Source organism: Ambystoma mexicanum, chromosome 6q (assembly GCF_040938575.1).
Source record: "Ambystoma mexicanum isolate Mex_15411 chromosome 6q, UKY_AmexF1_1, whole genome shotgun sequence".
NCBI classification, from domain to species: Eukaryota; Metazoa; Chordata; class Amphibia; order Caudata; family Ambystomatidae; genus Ambystoma; species Ambystoma mexicanum.
Window position 1 is genome coordinate 179,599,267 of NC_090937.1, and position 16,815 is coordinate 179,616,081.

Here is a 16,815-nt window from a genome sequence, read left to right on the forward strand (position 1 = left end):
ACATAACGTGTACTCAGCTTCTGTCCTGAAGAAGGTTGGATAGTAAAGGCCTATATTTCGCAGCCCAAACAACCAACTGAAACACATGTCGACCAAATATCATCTGTTGCCTAACAGATAGACACACCAATACAAGAAAGGGGTGTACAAATATGTTGTAAATAATGTGCTGATGTTATGCTCACCTGGTCATTGCGGAGGCATTGGGGCACGGTTGCAGCCCTCCGGGCGTGAGCTGGCTGGGGTCCGACTTCGCCCTCTGCGCTTATGTGGTGACTGGTGGTAATAGCTGATGCTGCTCAGAACTGCTCCTGCGTGGAAAATAGGGGGCGTGAGTATGCCAGCTTGTGCCCCTGATCCCCTTCCAGACCCCTTCTCCCAAACTGTGATACCCGTGGGATGCTCTGTACCTGGAAATCTCATCTGTTTATTAGCTTTGGCGAGCACGCTTCTGGCAGGGGCGCTTGTATGATCTGGACCGAGTTCCTTCACTGGTCCCTTGCACGTGGTAGTCCAGTCCTGCTGTGACTAAGCCACTATACCTCAGGTAAGTGCTCCTGTTTGCCTTTGTCTTTCCTCCTCTGTTTTTGTTGTATTATAAAGTTTGTTGTCTTTTATTGCGATCCGTTCCAATTTTGATGTTTGCTCTTTTGCTTTCTTCCCTTGCAGGTGATGTTGCCAGCCCGGCAGAAGTTGCGAAGCTCGAGACGGCAGCCGGAGGGAATGAGGAACGAATCTGCAGCTGTACAGTAGCTGGTTAGTTCTTAACTAGGGGGCGCGCAGGGTTCAAATGTGGCACGGCCCTAGGACGGATGTTCTAACCTTGTCTTTCTTTTTCTTCTTCTTCACATGGTCTGAGTTTGTGGATGCGCAGCACGGTGCTGCTGCGTCGGGATCAAGATCACTGGATGTCAGGAGATGAGTCTGTATATGAAGCGATGAAGCACCGGTTTCCTGAAGGTGAGTATGCAGGAGAACACCTGGTTTCAAAGGTAAGTAAACTGGTCCAAGCGGCGGTGAGCATCACGTTGCACGCGAGTGCACAGTAACGCGAAGCTTCTGAAGCCACGCCCACCAGGTTCAGCCTGCCTGCCACACCCGATGAGTCAGCACATGAAGACCAGGCCTAGGGAGCCACACCCGATGAGTCAGCACATGAAGTCCAGGCCTAGGGAGCCACACCCGATGAGTCAGCACATGAGGATGTTCTCTGGAATAAAGGAGCTCCTGGAAAGTTCTTGTAAAAATAAAAAGCACTCCTGCACTGAAATAAAGTGTTCCTGCTCACATCTGTATATGAGCCTGGCACCAAAGGCGCCAGGACTAAGTCCAGCCAGGGCCCCTGTGTTTATGGGTCCCAAAGGGACATAAGTGAGTCAAGTGACCCATTGCTCTCATCATTAGATGGTGTGTTTTTTTGTGTTCTTGGGCATGTGGCCATGACAGCACTCCCCTCAAGGCCCCTCTCATAGGTGGTTCCCTCCTGGCCCTGGTTTAGTGGGATTATTGTGGTGGGACTGCCTGATTAATCGTGGAGCGTGGACATGCTCATTGGGTTTCCAGGTCCGATCTTGGGGTCCATAAACTTTCTAGTCTATAAGTTAGTATAACTTGGACCGGACCATTTTAGAGTCTAGGATCATTTTAACTTCGTATTCTGGTTCTCCTTCAACTATTTCGAGATCCGGTGGAGTATCGATACACGTACATGTTCTCAATGGTTTTAGGAGGGAGACATGAAACACTGGGTGGATCCGCATCTGGGCCGGTAATTCTAATTTCATGGCCGCAGGGTTGATCACAGCTTTGGTAGTGTAGGGTCCGAGATATCTGGGACGGAACGCACATGGTCCTTTCAGGAGGATGTTTTTGAATGCTAACCAAACCTTGTCTCCGACTTGGTAGTTGGGCGCTTCCCTTCAGTGTCGATCCGCAAACTGCTTCTGTTTCTCTTTCGCTCTGGCAAGATGCTCCGCCGCTTCCTTAAGAACCTGGGTGATGGTTTTGTGTAAGGTCGTTACAGCGGGCATTTCTAATGATTCGAGTGGGTCGAAAATGGATGTCCGTGGATGTCGACCGTACACTGTGTAGAATGGGCTTTGTCCCGTACTGGTGTGAATGGAGTTGTTATATGCGTATTCTGCTAACCAAAGTATGTCCTTCCAGGTATCCTCGGTTTGTTGCAGCATACACCTTATACACCTTACGGATTGCTCGAGAGTCTGGTTAGTCCGTTCGGTCTGGCCGTCGGTTTGGGGGTGATGGCTTGTAGATAACCGGAGGTCGATTTTGGCAATTTTACAAAACCTTTTCCAGAATACAGAGACAAACTGAGTTCCTCTGGCTGATATAAATATTGATGGGAACCCGTGTAGCTGGACAATCTGTTCCAAAAACACAGTAGCCAGAGTAGAAGCAGTTGGGAGACCTTTCAGGGGACAAAGTGGGCCATTTTGGAAAACAGATCTACAACTAAGATGGTATTGTATCCGTTACAGCAGGGAAGGTCTGTAATAAAATCCATTGATAGCGTATGCCAAGGTGCTGGGGGTACTTCTAAAGGACGTAGCAGACCTGCAGGACTTTGTCCAGTTCATCGCAACCTGTGGCACCTGTGTACAACACAAGTCCCAAAAACAATGTCTTTTCGCCAAGTTGGCCACCAGTAATTTTTCTTTATTTTAGCTAGGTTTTTGGCTATTCCCGGATGCCCTTCTACTAATGAATCGTGATAGTTGGTGATGATTTTATTCTGTAATTTCTTATCCAGGATGTACAATCATCCTTGGTAGTATGGTAGGTTGTACATGATCGTATACCAGTCCCCCTTCTGTAGCCATTCCTGTTGCGCTGGTGGGCTCATCAAGTGTTGCAGGTCAGATTTTAAGTCTAGAGTGGTGGTTGCGGCAATCATGCCTTGGATTCGTCCTTCCAGGATGATGGCCATGGGGTCTGGTGTAGTGAATGCCTCTTCTCCCTCACTCATGCAAGACATGGCATCCGCTATGTCCATTGCGTACTCCGGGTCTATAGGTTATGACAGTCGTATTCTGCAAAGAAGAGAGCCCAGAGGAGTTGGCGTGATGATTGCGCTTTAGCGGACTTCAGATATTGTAGATTGTGATGATCCGTGACAACAGTGACTGTATGTCTAGCTCCAAGAAGATCATGTCGCCAGGCTTTGAATGCTGCCTTAATTGCTAGCAGTTCTTTATCAGTGATTGCATAATTCAATTCAGGGGCTGAAAACCTGCGAGACCAGAATGCCACGGGATGGAACTGACCTAATCCAGGGTCTCGTTGCGACAGGACTGCTCCCATTGCTATGTCGGAAGAATCCGTTTCAACCACGTATGGCAGTTCTGGTCGGGGACGCCGTAGAATTGGTGCTGTGGTAAATTTTGTTTAGCTCCTGGAAGTCTTTTTCTGCCTCTGTGGACAAATTAAATTGTTTATTTTTCCATAGTAAAGAGGTGATTAGGTGGACGATCTGGAAGAACCCAGGAGTGAATCGGCGATAAAAGTTGGCGAACCCGAGTACATTCTGTACTCCCTTTATGGATGTCAGCGAGGGCCAGTTAAGGATAGTGTCTAACTTGCACGTGTCCATGCGTACGCCCCGTGGTGTGAGAATAAAGCCAAGGAATTCTACCTCTGTCACATGAAAGCAGCATTTCTCCAATTTGGCATATAGCCGGTGTTTCCGCAGTTTCTCCAAAACTGCCCGGACATGGTTGACGTGGTCATCCTTGGTGGTCGAGTAGATAAGAATGTCATCAATATAGACAAGAGCACAGGCATCCAACAGTTCGCGGAGCACGACATTCATGAAAAATTGGAACGCCGCTGGTGCATTACATAGTCCAAAGGGCATAACCTGATATTCATAAAGGCCATATTTTGTGCGAAAGGCCGTCTTCCACTCGTCTCCTTTTTTGACTCTTACTAGATGGTAGGCCCCTCGTAAATCAAGTTTTGTATATATCTGAGCGTTTTTGACTTGATCCAAGAGCTCGGGGATAAGCGGTAACCGGTAAAGTTTTTTACCGTGATCTGGTTAAGTGCTCTGTAGTCAATGCAAGTTCTCAGGTCTCCCTCCTTTTTGGGCACAAAAAAGAGGGGCGTGGATGCAGGGGACTTGGACGGACGAATGAAGCCATTTTCCATACACTGATCGAGGTAGGTTTTTAGATGATGGTTTTCCTGTTCTGTTAGGGCATAAATCCGGCTGCAGGGAACTTGAGCTCAAGGTACCAGATCAATTTGGCAGTCATGTGGTCTGTGTGGATGTAGGGTGTTTGCTTGCTCTATTTGAAAGACATCTTGGTAATCCAGGTATTCAGGTGGTAGTGAGCTGGTAAGGCCCAGTATAGTTTCTTTCTTAGACGAACCTGGGTTGGTAAGACCTTTTAATGAGAATCTCTTGCTATAACAGGTGTCGGCACAGTCTTGGGGAAAGGTCAGAAATCATTTACGCCAGTTAATCCTGGGATAGTGGTCTCCAGCCAAGGCATTCCCAATATCGTCTGGAACTGATGAGTGCCAATGAGATCGAAGGTGAGGTCCTCTTGGTGAACATCCTGACACAGAAGCGTGACCTTCTTAGTGTAATGCGTCACTCGGCCGGATGATAGCTGAGATCCATCAACTGCTGTGATGTTTTCCGAAACCTGCTTCTGTCGGAGTGGAAGGCCTATCCGGGTAGCCAGATCTTGGTCCATGCCATTTCCCACAGCCCCACTGTCAATGCATGCCTCCAACGCATGTATTTCCGATGGTTGCTTGTGATTTACCAGGAGCACAGGGATAACTAGATGTGAGGTCTTTATAGGTTCCTTTTCACCGCTCAACAAGTGGAGTTTCCCGAGTGCTGTTCTTCTTCTTCACCCTTGTCAGTTGCTCCAGCTGCTATCCTGGGTGGTTTCACCGGGCATTCTCGGAGATAGTGGCCTGCCTTACCACAGTACAAACAAAGCTGCTGCTGTCTCCTTTTCTCCCTTTTCTGCCTTGGTGAGCGGGCTCCGCAAGCCTCCGATTTGCATTGGCCCGGACTAATCGTGGGATTTGGTTTGATTGGTTACCAGTCAATTGGTCGACACCATTTGGTCGACAGGACAATTGGTCGACACCATTTGGTCGAATGCCAAATGGTCGAATTTTTTTTTTTTTTACCCCTTTTTTGGTTTTTTTTGGGGGGGTCCCCCACCCCCCTTTTTTTCTTTTTTTTTTCCCCCACACGAAAACCCACAAAACACATATATATAAAAACAAAAAAAAAATTCGACCATTTGGCATTCGACCAAATGGTGTTGACCAAATTGCAGTCGACCAGTTTGTTGTCGACCAATTGACCGGACACCGGTTTGATTCTCACGGGGTCGCACATAGACCGACCGCCCCTCAGCCTTGGCCCGATCCATCTTCCGATCCTGCAATCTGTGATCGAGCTGCACTGTCAGGTCGATGTATTCAGCACATCTTTCTGGGGGATTTACTACTTGGGCTAATACGTCCTTAAGTTCCCCTCGCAAGTCTCGGTAAAAGAGCGTAGTTCTTTTCTCCTCTGGCCAGTTAGTTTGTGCTATCAGATGATTGAAGGAAGTAATATATGTTAGTAGGTCTTGGTTATCCTGCCATATTGATAACAGTTCATTTTCCAAAGCCCATCCTTGAGTATGCTGTGCAAATAGTTTCTCAATTTCACGCTGGAAACCTCTGAAGTCTCGAAGCAAAGGCTTATCCTGGTTTACCAAGGGTATTGACCAGTCTGCTGCACTAGCTCCCAAATATGGGAGGACAAATGCCACTCTTGCTTGATCGTTGGGGAATGCCCCAGGTCTGCACAAGAAATGTTGGTGACATTGATTCATGAAGATGGCGTACTTATTCAGATCACCTGGGGAACCCCCCCCGGAAGAACCACCTGTACTGGCGTGGGCTGTGGAGGCGGCAGGAGGGGCATACCCCGGCAGTGGGAGCTGGCCTGCCTGTGCCTGGAGCATTTGCCTTGTTAGTTCATCTGTCCGCTCCCGTTTCCCAATTAGATCCCTCCTTAGGGCATTGGTTTCCCTGTCTTGAGGCATGAACTTCAGCCAGTAACTCTCACAGTAATCGGGCCAACTGGTCCATTTCAGAAGTTTCCATAACACCCAGGCACAGATTCGAACAGGCTTCGTGCTCTGTTATGCTCCCCTGGTCTCTGTGGAGGCGATTGGGCATGGTTGCAGCCCTCCCGTGGGTGAGGTCGCTCGGGTCCGACTTCGCCCTCTGTGCTTATGTGGTGACTGGTGGTAATAGGTGATGCTGCTCGGAATTATTCCTGCGTGGAGAATGGGGGGCGTGAGTATGCCAGCTTGTGCACCTGATCCCCTTCTAGACCCCTTCTCCCAAACCGTGGTACCCGTGGGATGCGCTGTCCCTGGAAAGCTCACCTGTTGATTAGTTTTGGCGAGCACTCCATCCTGCTGCTTCTGGCTTCACTGGTCCTTGGACGTGGTAGTCCAGTCCTTCTGCAACTAAGCCACTATACTTCAGGTAAGTGTTCCTGTTTGCCTTTGTCTTTCCTCGTCTGTTTTTGTTGTATTGTAAAGTTTGTTGTCTTGTATTGCTGTCCGTTCCACTTTTGATGTTTTCTCTTTGTCTGCCCTTGCAGGTGATATTGCCGGGCCGGGAGAAGCTGCGGAGCTCTAGACGGCAGCCGGAGCCAACGATGAATGAAGCTGCAACGGTACAGTAGCTGGTAAATTGTTAACTAGGGGGCGCACAGGTTCAAATGTAGCGCGGCCCTAGGACGGATGTTCTAACCTTTTCTTCCTTCTTCTTCACATGGTCGGAGTTTGTGGATGCGGAACACGGTGCTGCTGTGTCGGGATTAAGATCACTGGATGTCAGGAGATGAGACTGCAGATGAAGCGACGAAGCACCAGTTTACTGGAGGTGAGTATGCAGGAGAACTCCTGGTTTCAAAGGTAAGTAAACTGGTCCAAGCAGCGGTGAGCGTCAAGTTGCACATGAGAGCACAGTAACACGAAGCACAGGCCTTAAGGATGGAGCAGCTTATATAGCTGAGCTTCTGAAGCCACGCCCACCGGGTTCAGCCTGCCTGCCACACTCGATGAGTCAGCACATGAAGACCAGGCTCAGGTAACCACACCCGATGAGTCAGCACATGAGGATGTTCTCTGGAATAAAGGCTTTCAGCTCCTAGAAAGTTCTTGTAAAATAAAAGCACTCCTGCACTGAAATAAAGTAAAAGCACTCCTGCACTGAAATAAAGTGTTCCTGCTCACATCTCTATATGCGCATGGCGCCAAAGGTACCAGGACTGAGTCCAGCCAGGGCGCCTGTGTTTATGGGTCCCAAAGGGACATAAGTGAGTCAAGTGACCCATTGCCCCAATCACTAGATGGTGTGGTTTTTGTGTTCTGGGGCCTGTGGCCATGACAGTTACTAGGTTGCATATATGTTGAATCCTATTGCTAATTTGGAGAAATGGGAATTGAGTATGAATGATTGAGTGCATGTGTGCGATGGAGATAATTGAATATTAGCTCTATTTTATTATGTGACTGAAATGAGCTTGTTGGAGACCTATGTTGACCTAATATCACAAAAGGATTGCTGTGTTTTTGGAATAAATTGATATTGCTTTAAGAAAACATTTACTAGCTTCTTGCCACTCTCGACCTAATGGTTCATGTTTTTGTTTATAGTCATGAAGGGATACTTCAACTTTATTTTTATATTTCCCCAGGATCTTTGGAATAACAAGAACTCGCTGAGAGCCTATCTTTTCTAGTTTGTACAACCTCCCTCCAATTCATCTGACACACTATTAAGTTTTGATATATGGAATAGGCAATTGTGAACTACTGCATGCTCGACAAGCTCATCTGGAGACATTTCAGATAGTGTGGGGCACAGCAGAAGGCTAGGGTCATCACTGTGCGTGTGCTTGATAATGGTCTCAGGATTGCTGTGTGAAGATATTTTGTCTCATGCGGAGTTACTCCCTAGTTTACTTTTTCTGTTCAAATGAAATGTTCTAATCTGTGCTTTCTTCTTTCTTCCAGGGCTGTTTCAGTGATGCTGAGCATTCGAAGCATGGAGTCCACGTTCAGCATTCATAAGGTCCAGAAGCACCAAAGCCCAGAGGCTCCAGAATAAAGAACTCCCAAAAGGTAGGCAAATTCTTGTTGTGATATCCTTTCTTCTTTCCTTCAAGTCGGAAGTTGCTGAAGAGGAGTAGGAATGAAGTATCCTTCCAGGTAAGGGAACCGGAACCACTGGCATGTGCTGACCCTGGGTGGGCCTTTATATAGGCTCTGCCCTATCTTCCTGGTAGTCTTGCAGGTTTATCCCTTAATGAATTGTCTAGTAACATAGTGAAACTTGGAACCATGACAATTCTGCAGACAACCCAAACCCATAAACTTCCCAGTTTGCTGTATAATATTCAATATTAGATTGTTAATCACCATAACCCATGCCAATCACCAGTAATGTGCTCAGCAAATGAACAAACCTTCACTGCCTCATTCCAAGCTGTGATTGACTTGTTTGCCATGTTTATGTGCATCAACTAAACTGTTCATTTGATATGGTTATGTCAGTAAGGTGATCACTCATGCATCACTTTACTCATGCATCACTTTACTAAACATAATTTTGTACTTGTCCTACCACTCAGAGTCCACTGACTCATCTGTGAATGCACAGTTTCCTTTTCCTTTACATACTTGTGTCCTAATCCTACCTTTTAATATTTCTTCCCTCTCCCCCTTCTTTTGAGAAAGTGTTATCGAAAGTGCATATTAAGAATGTCCCTAACTCCCACATTTGCATCCACAGGGAAAAATGTGTCCACACACGGGACGTAAAGCTCACAATAATAGACATTTCTTCATGTTTGGTCAGAAAAGATATCCAAAGAAATACAAAAAGGCTGTCCAGGTCACTGTCACACATGTCGAAGAGTGTGTATGGGCATTGTCATGTCTGCTCCTTCCGCTGGGACTCAGTGAGGGCAGGTATGCTCCTAGAAAGTCTCTGAGTCTCTTAATGGCTCTTCCAAATGGGCCACAGAACATGAGGAGCAGAGGTGAAGACTCCTCCTAGGCTTATCAATAGGCCTGGGCCTTTTTTTAGCTGACATATTTAATCTGGCAGAAATTACTTTAGATACCAAGGCTTGAGTCTCCATACTTCAAGTGCATTGGAGAGGCATGGCATGATTATCAAAGTGGTTGTTGATTTTGCTCTAGGTGGGGTTTGTCTTTGACTTTAGGAGTGGGTATAATGCTGCCAGCTTGGCTGATGCCTTGTGTTGAGTCTTTTAAATATGTTTTTCCCAGTGTAGATTGCGGTTTAGGGTCACACCTACTTATGAGCTCCTGTTCTTGCATTTGATGGTCTGAGGCTGATTTGTGGATGCTCCTTGATGTCTTTCTGGTAAATAGTGCAGCTGTGCTCTTGGTAGGGTCCCTCATCATTTGCCAGTCGCTGTATTAATTAATCTTTTATTAAATGCCTAATACAGGAGACCAGTCTCTAAGAGCAGGACTGTGATTCAAACCTGTGTTTCTCAACAGTCTTTTGCTTCCAAGACAAACGTGTTGCCCCTGAGATATCCTCAGCCCTGTATCATGCAAAGAGCTTGTCGACAGATGTTTGCAACTTCTTACCCATTTCCTTTTCACTGAATGACAGAGGACTGCAATATCATCCACACAGAAGACCAGTTGCGTCTTTTGAAGATCTCTGGGGGTGTCATTCAGGAAGAGAACAGGAGTCCTCTAAGGTTTGATCACTGTGGCATGCCTGCTATGATGGGACATGTTGCTGAGTGCTCCTGTAACACTTTCCTGATGTCCTGCAGGGACGAGCGAAGACCTACCTTGTCTGTGGATCCTTAACGACTTGAGACTGAGATCATATACCCAACCTCTTGGTAAAACAAAAGCGTGTGGCACAAAACTGATGCACACTCAATCAAAAGAGATAGGGTTATTATTGTGCGATGGGAACTGCAGCAGGAACGGGTATTCTTCTGTGCTCTCAAAACATAGTGATATTTGGATAGATTCCCCTTTGGTGTCCTAAAAATAAGGACTCCCATCCCCTGCACACTATAGTGCTGAAACAACAGCCAATTATTTATGTATAACAACAATTTGTGAAATGAGTCATTCTAGACAGCAGACAATCAGGATGCAGACTCAATGTTGCTCATCAATAATTTTTTTATACAAATATGAAGCTCAACGTGTTTCAGGGTCACTACCCCTTCAACAGGAGCACAATAGACACTGTGAACATAAATAAAATTCCATTGTAGAAAAGTGTCAATTTAGGACATATAACATCATCTTACATGTTATGACTTAACATACATAATTGGAAATTCCAGTTGTTTAACGGTTCAACTCTCTCTGTACCATGTGTTGTACAGAAAACGCCGCCAACCAATATAGAACCGAAAATCCTATCCCATTAGTTATCATGCCACCAAATCTGTGTAGGTGAAAAAAGAGGCTCTGTGTAACCAAATAAAGCTATCTATCCACCACAACAAAAGTTTTATGTAACTCTTTTACCTATTCAGTTGCGATGAGTCGTTTAATCATTATATTACTATTGTGAACATCCTCCATCACAAGTAGAAGGTAAATAATCAGGCCACTGGATAGTAATCCCCAGCTAGTTCCCCAGATACCTGCAATGTGAGTATTCAAGCCAATATCAATAGTCGGTGTGCAATCTTATAGGGTTGTTCTGCGAAGAAATAGCCAGTGTAAACTCGCAGTGAAGCGAGAAGCGTTATCCATGGTTATAAGTAAACTCTAGAAACACTTACTGTGTCAGTCTTGACTGCTGCAATATATATTGACCCTGAAACGCGTTGAACGTCAGATTTTGTATAAAGAAATAATTGATGAGCAACATTGAGTCTGCATCCTGATTGTCTGCTGTCTAGAATGAATGATTAAACAAATTGTCGTTTACACTAAACTGTAAATCATTGGCTGTTGTTTCAGCATTATATTGTGCAGGGGACAGGAGTCCTTATATTTAGGACACCATTTATTTTGCTAATCTATCTTCTTCCTAGTGCCAGGGTTGTTTTCACTTCCCCTGCACCAAGTACTAATAAAAAATCTAAACCTGTTCTATTTATTTTTTTGGTTCAAGAGTAGGTGTGCATTCGTCCACATTTGATTGTATTTTCCCCTGTGGACAAAGGGAATAATAATGTATTATGGGGACTTACTGGTAGGACCTCTTTCACTTTGGCGACTGTAAAGTCCTGGTAGCATAATTATGTGTGCAATGCTTACCAAGCTAATAGTCTCAGGATGCCAGTGCTGGTGCAGTTGACTGTAAAGCAGTTCCCATGTAGTGCGGGTGAAGAAACTGCACAAAATAATCCAAAAACTAATCTTCCTTTCTTCAGGTAAATGACATTTGCAGTTCATAGGATTCTGTATAAACCCATGTCCTTGTAGTTCATAGGATTCTGTTTAAACCCATCTCATTGTAACTTATAGAAATGTGCATTTGCTTCTTTAGACTTCTTTGATAAACAGAAAAGAAATGTCCTTGTCTTTTGTTGCACTTCAAATGTTCAAAATCTTTCTCTTTGTAGGAGTCAACAAAAATATCTCAAAACAGCTAGAATAGGAATCCGTGGCAAAGCCTGGTAAGTATCTGTCTTTCCTGAATTATAAACGAGGCGCTGTGGATTAATGAAACTGACACAATGCAGGGAGCTTCACATTTTGTATAAAGAAATCATTGATGAGCAACATTGAGTCTGCATCCTGATTGGGCCTCATTCCGAGTACGGCGCTAACCAATGGCGCTATTAACGCCTTGGTTGACGCCGTACCCGGACCGGCAGCGCCTTGGTGGATGGCGGAATTACCGCCCCATTCCAAGGTTGGCGGGGCGGTAATTCCCCATTCACCAAGGCTCTTCCCCATTCCCAAATGAGCCCCCATAGGGCTCAATGGGAATGGGGAAGATGCAAATAACGGTGACCGTTCATTACGGTCACCGTTATTGGCTGGAGGCCCCTTTGCGCCCTCGACTTTAACACCTGCTCAAAGCAGGCGTTAAGGGCGAGGGCGCAAAGGGAACCTCGGAGTATGGCGGTAAGGGATTACCGCCACCGGTCTCGTTAGCGGTGGCCGCTATCCCTTACCGCCATACTCGGAATGAGGCCCATTGTGTTACTTACCACTCCGGTATTTGAATGGAGCGTAGTAAGCAGACCTCACTAAGGAAGGGAATGCGTGATAGGTACAATCCAGCCTCAGGAATCCAGCTCCCCTGAATTCAAAGATTCAGGCTTCCTCAAAAGAGGGGCTCTTTTCCACAATGTGCCCCTCTGCTAACAGGATGAGGACCAGCAGAGAAGTCTATCCCATAAAAGGGCGAGGGAGAAACACACACCGCCAAACCAATGCTGCAAAGGAAATACAGAATGATTAGGAAAGATATGGTAATGTGGAATCAAATCAACACAATCAGATAACTCTGGGAATACCTAGATGTTGGTTGTCGTGGTATAACGATATGTGTTGCACCTACAAGAAAACCCAAATGTAAGAAATCTGTACTAACTAACAAAGATTCTACTTATGACTGTAATTCACAACACAGACCTGAGAAGTGGAATTCCCATGGGATATCAAAAAGGGAAGGAACAACAACGGCAGGTATAAAACAACAAACAGGAAGGTTAGTAAAGGGAGTAATACCCGGGCGGCATGAGGGTCGCATTAGTCACAGGATGGTGCATGAACTGGAAAGCGTCACTTAAATGCACAGTGGAGAAGTTCAGAAGGTTGAGGAGTCAATGCAGAGTTTCAGGAATCCACACCACGATGGAAGGGAAGTTGTGGTTCAGGTAAGGTAAACAGACAACTGAGGATGAAAGCGGAAAGTGTCTTTACCTTGTTAGGGTGCTGTTTGGGGAGAGAGAAGGCAGAAGCAGTCCGGAGGCGTTCCAAGGTCGGCAACAGGAATCAAGGAATGGACCGAAGGAGAAGGCAGAAGCAGTCCGGAGGCGTTCCAAGGTCGGCAACAGGAAGAATGGATTAAAGGCTGAGGTAATCCAGGAGCTGGAAATAACCGAAGAAGAGTAACACCACAATTAGCAGCAACTAGTTGTTTGAGCTCTTCAGTTTATATGGTGCAGGGGGGCGGGGCCTCCGTACACGCTGCCCGTGCGCGGAACGCCTCAGCTGACCTGGCGTCCTCTGCTGCACGGCCAGGCGCCATGGCAACCGATACCTGAGCCACAGCGAGGATCTGGAGCGCGCCGTCCCTCGCATGTATTTCCCGGAAAAGGCAGGTACTGCAGGTCCTTGCCAGGGAAATGTAACAGCATCCGCCCCCAAAGATGCCGGGAACCCCCTGGCGGAATGGAAAGCCCTCAAAAGGTCAGGACAATGCAAGTTAGCGAGGGGTTCCCAGGTACGGTCCTCAGGACCAAAGCCCTTCAAATCGACCAGGTAAAGGACAATACCCCTGGACAACCTGCAGTCAAGGATGCGGGACACTTCAAGTTCCTCCTCACCATCCACCAGAATAGGAGACGGACGTGCCGGAAGCCGGGTCGAAGTAACAAACGGGTTTGCGGATGGTAGGATGAGGAGTATCTGTCATCGATGCCCAGTGAGGCCATAAGAGCCTTCCAGAACCGTGAGGTAAATTGAGTACCCCTATTAGAAACAATGATCAAAGGTAAACCAAAATGGCAAAACACATGAGCCATAAACAGACCAGCCAGTTTGGGTGCTGAAGGCAACCTGGAGCAGGGGACAAACACTGCATACTTCGTGAAGTAATCCACTACCACCCATATGGTGTTGTATCCTCGCATGTCAGGTAGGTCAACAATAAAGTCCATCGATATCATCTGCCAAGGCTTATACGGAACCGGTAGAGGATGTAACAACCCCACTGGTTTGGCCCTGGGGGTTTTACATTGAGTACATATGGCGCAAGTTGATATGTAATCCTTGACATCACGAGACATGGAAGACCACCAGGCCCAGCGCCGTAACACCTCCAATGTTTTCTGGACCCCAGGATGTGCAGCAACAAGCGAATCATGAGACCATTGGAGAGCTAAGGTGCGGGCTTGACCAGGCGGAATGAAGACACGCCCCTGAATGAAAGGTAACCCTTGTACCAGATCCATGTTAAGTTCCGTGATCTCACCCGGATGAGTAGAGGCCCATTCTGAGATGATGGATCGCAAGGAGGGTTGGACTGAACAACCACAGATGACCTTGTGAGACAAAAGCGGTATAGGTTCCATCCTTAAGATCCGTTCACCCACACAGGAGCGAGATAGAGCATCGGCTGCAAGCTGTGCTTTTGCGGGACGATAGGTGATCGTAAACTGATATTGAGAAAAAAACAAGTGCCATCGTGCCTGCCTGGCATTGAGGCATTTCATAGACTTGAAAGCCAACAAGCTCCTGTGGTCTGAGTACACAGTCACAGGGTGTCTAGCACCAAGTAGGTGATGCCTCCACTCCAAGAAGGCATCCTTAATGGCGAGGAGCTCGCGTACTGCAATAAAGTAGTTTTTCTCATATTGTGTCAGTTTACGGGAGAAGTAGACTCCTAGATGTATGTCACCGGAATGAGAGCATGGTTGTGACAAAACTGCACCAATTGCATATCCCGAGGCATCAGCTTCTACATAAAACGGGAGATCGGGATCTGGGTGTTTAAGCACAGGAGCGGTAGTAAAGGCAGATTTTAGTTGATCAAATGCATTTTGGGCTTCTGACGCCCAGTCATATGGAACTTTGACACTAGTCAAGGAGGTAAGAGGAGCTGGTAGGTCAGAAAAACCGTTCACAAAATGCCTGTGGCAATTTGTGAAACCCAAGAATGACTGGAGGGTCTTAACTGATTTGGGTTTTGGCCATTCTAGGATAGCCTTCACCTTAGATTGACTCATCCGGACTCCATGGTTGGTTAAATCATACCCCAAGAACTCTACTTCAGAGCCATGAAAAATGCACTTTTCCTCTTTCACGAACAGGTTATGATCTAGTAACCGATGAAGCACCATCCTGACATGTTGGACATGTTCGGAGAGAGTCCGTGAGTATATTAGAATGTCGTCTAAGTAGACTACAACGTACCGGTCCAAGATGATATGAAATATATCGTTCATGAAGGCTTGAAAAGTGGCCGGGGCATTGCAAAGCCCAAAGGGCATCACCAAGTATTCGAATAGACAGTAACGTGTTTTAAAAACGGTCTTCCATTCATCCCCATCTCTCATCCTGACCAAATTATAGGCCCCTCTGAGGTCTAGTTTTGTGAAGATCTGGGACGATCCCAATTGATCAACGAGGACCGAGATCAGAGGAAGGGGATATTGGTTTTTAACTGTTACCGTGTTTAAAGCGCGATAATCTATACAGGGACGCAGATATCCCTCTTTTTTCAGGACAAAAAAAGAGGAGAAGCCACTGGAGATTTTGAAGACCGGATAAACCCCATGGCAAGTGCCTTCTCTATATAGTCCTTGAGCACAGCATCTTCTTTGAGAGTGAGAGAGTACACTCTCCCAGCTGGTATCCTCCCCCCTGGTATAAGTTCTATTGGACAATCATAGACCCTATGTGGGGGTAGGGTTTCTGCCATTCTTTTGTCGAACACATCAGCAAACTCAACAAACTGGGACGGAACCACAGATGTGAGAGAACTAGTAATGGCTCCAATATGCATCAAAGAAGAAACCAGTGCCCTTGCTGGACCGTCATGACTTATTCCGTGCAATGAAGTGCACTGGGTGTTACAAATGTTGGACGGGAAATGGATCTGATGCGTTGACCAATCAATGGCAGGGTTGTGGAATTGCAGCCACGGAATACCAAGAATCACTTTGTAAGCTGGTGCTTTAATAATATCAAAGGATATTTCCTCAGTATGACCATCCTCGGTACTCATGACTAACGGGACTGTCTGATGAGTGACCAATCCCGAGGCAAGAACGGATCCATCCACAACATTGACTGTTTCTGGATGTTTTTTGCGCAGTAAAGGAACTCCTGACGCAGAAGCACAAGTTTGATCGATGTGATTACCTGTTGCTCCGGAATCTATGATTGCGGTAGCTTTAAATTATACACCATGAGCCGTAGAAAAGTCAACAGGAAGAAGGAACAACCGGACAGGATCCTGCAAATTAGAGTCCATAGTGAAACATCCCGAAGTAGGGACTTCGTCTACTGTCGGGATTTGGTGTTTCCCACCTTTTGTTTGGGCTTTTTTGGACACTCTGGTAACAGATGATCTGAGGCTCCGCAGTACATATACAAATTGTGTGACCTGCGGTATTCACGTTGGGCAGGTGTCAGAGAACCCTGAACTGCTCCTATTTGCATTGGTTCAGGGGCAGGCAGGGTTGTGGAGGCAGCCTCAGCAGCTGCCGAGGTGAGCAGACTTGTTCTCTTTTCTCCACGTCGCTCAGCCTTACGGGCATCGATTTGGAGGACCAAGTCAAGTAGTTCGCCGAATACAGTAGGAACAACTGGGACAGTGGATAAGATATCCTTTAGTTCATCTGAAAGACCCTGATAAAAGACAGCCGGCTTCTTTTCTTCGGGCCAGTCAGTCTCGGCAGCCAGCTGATTAAAGCGGGCTAAATAAACCAGAAGGGAGTTATTCCCTTGTTTGTGTTTCAACAACTCCAGATCCGTGGCCTGAGTGGTGTATCGGGTGTCAAACACCTTGCTCATCATAGTGAGAAGTGCATCACAATTATAGAGAACATGACTG